This window comes from Natator depressus, chromosome 9, assembly GCF_965152275.1.
Source record: "Natator depressus isolate rNatDep1 chromosome 9, rNatDep2.hap1, whole genome shotgun sequence".
Lineage (NCBI taxonomy): Eukaryota > Metazoa > Chordata > Testudines > Cheloniidae > Natator > Natator depressus.
Window position 1 is genome coordinate 14,094,923 of NC_134242.1, and position 3,202 is coordinate 14,098,124.

The window sequence follows — 3,202 nt, forward strand, 5'->3', positions numbered from 1 at the left end:
TGAGTGGTGCTCATTTTTGCCTATGCATCTTCATGAGTCATGCCTTGGTAGTCTGCATTGAAGCTCCCATGATCTGCCAGGCAGCCATGTATAAGTAGCTCTTGAAGGCGGAGCAGAGGTAATTTGCCCCCTCCCTGTGGTGGTGGGGATGCACTTTCTGGGGGTGTTGGAGTAACAGTGGGCTGTGGAGATAGTCAACTGCAAGGTTGTGGAACAATGACTACCCCTGGGGTGTCCCTGCACCCCTTTCCCCATCCTCCTGTCTCTGCACCCCCACTCAGCCACCTCACTTTCCCCCATACCCAAGTGACCCTGCACCTCCACTCCCATTCAGCCCCTGGCTCAATATTGTCACCCGACTAGCTCCTGCCTATCTGTTCCCCCACTAGCCCTTCTAAATCCCAGGCTGTGTGACCCCCCACCCCCAGCAGCCCCATGTGCCCCACTCTGTCCATCCCCGCCCATATCCCATGTCTCCTCACTTGGCCCCGCAGGCAGGATGCTGTGAGGAAGCCAGCTTCTGACCCTCCCTCTCTGCGGCGGGCTGCTCTGGCCCATGAGCCTGCTGTGTTCTCTTCTGGCACCACCTGGTGGGGGCAAAAGGCATAATTACAACTTCCCTTCACCTCCCCATCATAATCTGAATGCGGAGAGGGGGGCAAACCTTGGGGAACATTAATTCTGTGCTTGCACAATGGTGCAGAATTCCCCCAGGAGTAAAAGACCAGTGCATGAAGAGGATTTGCATTGTAAATGGAGGCTGTTCCAGTTGGAATGGGTTTTCTAGGTACTGACTGAGTGAGAAGCTGACCAACTGCTGTGGAATTAGCCAGACTAGTCCAGACCTTGGCTGTTCTTCATTCTTTGGAGCTAGCCACCCCAGTCCTGGTGCTCTACACTCATGCAGGCCCATTTTGATGGTGAGTGTCAGTTTAATTTAAAGAATGTGCTTAAATCAATCCCTTTTCACTAAAGCACTCAGGGACTCACTTAACTTTAATGTGCTTATCTTGCAGTCAATTGATTTTAAGCATTTGCTTAAAGTTAAGCCTGGGCCTCAAGGCTTTGCTGAATCAGGACCTAAGTGTATGGTAAAGCAGACGTCGAATGGAATTATAGCAGAACAAAACAATACATTCAGTTGCTGCCATTAAATTAGATTAGTCTGAACTCTTATGGGGCTGAAGTGCTTTTATACAGGGAGCATACAAATCTCTTAAAAGTCCACATATTTTATGGGATTATATCAGATGATCTCCCCATTTGGTAATCTTATTACCAACTGTGTAAATGTATAAGTTTGGCCATTAGTAAATATTATTATGATAATTTAATGTTATAATTAAAGATGGCATATGTAATAAAATAATAATACAATTATGTGTATTAAATGATAATATATATATAAATTATATATATAATCTGAGTGAGCACATGCCTGTTTTAACAAATAACAGGTATGATTTACTTTGTGATTATATAATGTGCATAAAACAACAATCTTGTTTATAAAACCAGATATTTGGTTGCATGATACATGATCAACTTCAAAGCTGTCAGGGTGAGTTTCTTCAGAAAGACTTAGCTATTGCTTCTCTTTAATCAAGTTAATATTAGCAATAGCAGCTTCAACCGGGACAAATAATAAACAACTTATTCAAATCCAGTCTTATTCTAAACTCTACAGTACTTCCAAGACAATAATTCAGGGCCCTTTTACTTCCCATCAAAAGGTTTGCTCTTTATTACTCACATAACAATCGTGGACTTCGCTTGTATGCTTACCCTTGACATGTCCAACCTTATCATGTCTAAATGTCTGACAGAACCTTTACATCATGATATCTTAGAGAAAACTGGCTTTGGGCCAGTGCTACTCCACAGACTCTCTAAATGTGCTGGAAAGGGCCTGCTCCATGTAGGCTGAAACTAACATTATAACCCTCATAATCCAGCACTGCAAAGTGGCTAGTATTGTTAGATCAGGAGCAGCACATTGGCTGTTTGTTTACTCACTTCCATTGTCATAGATCTGTTCAAGGACATTGCTCTCTCCAGGCTCCTATACTTAGAAAAACTTTTTAAAGCCAAATTCATACAGGCATTAAAATTAAAAATTGCAGTCTGAAGAAATCCCTTTAAGAGTTCCCTCTCAGCAACATCCATCTCTCTCTCTATAAATCCACTGACATCTCCTGAGTAGTCTTTACCAGAGAGGCTCCTACAGCACTTGCAGTTCTTTACATTTGCACTCCCTTGAAGGGCTTTAATTCCCTTTGGACATAACTGCCCCTGCTAATACAGGCAAGGTGCAAATTGCACCCAATGCACCAGCAGAGGTAAATCAGTCCCTAAGTCTGATGTCAACCTCCTTATCTGTTCTTGCTACAACTCCCAACGCTAATAATGAGATCTACTGCTGTTATTTTACAGTCTCTTAAACACTCCATTGTTGGAGAGGATACGTGCATGCATTGGAAAAGAAAAGAAAGAGAAAGCATTACACTGTCAAATTCATTTTGCACTCCCAGACACATGTTCCTGTAATTAGACAACGACAGTTTAGAAGCAAGGCAGGTCAGTTAATCACAGCTCAGCTCATTGTTTCCTAACTCCATCGACTTCTTACATCTTGCGTCTTACATTTTCCCCCTCTAATTCATAGCCCCATAACAAAGTAATCTACTGCCTCCACTTTATATTTCCAGTTTAACTTGTGCGCAATGCACTCAACATATAATTGATATCATTCACTGCTGATATTGCACGTATCACTGCAGCAGTAAATAATAATATATACAGTAATATACCACAAATGGAAGTAGAAAAGGGTTCTGTTTTTTGTCTTAGTTTTCAGCCTTGACAATATATTATCCTTGTTACATTTCACTAGCCAAATGACTGCACTGTTTTTGAAATGACCTAGTATGTAAATTGATATGAACTGGGGCATTGTTTGTAAAATTTTGAGGGAGCAGGAAAAGAAATTGTTTGGGTTTTAGCTACAAAGTTGCCAGTGTCGAAGTAGTGCTTTATTATCATAATACTTTGCATTTATACAGCACCTCTCAGGAAAGTCAATGGAAAATGAAGGCGCTCAAAATAAGGTTGATCCTACAACTTGCTGTGCATGGGCAGAGTACTGCACCCAGTGAAGTCCTATACAAAAGCGGCAAGATCAGGGCCTTATTTAAGTGCTTGA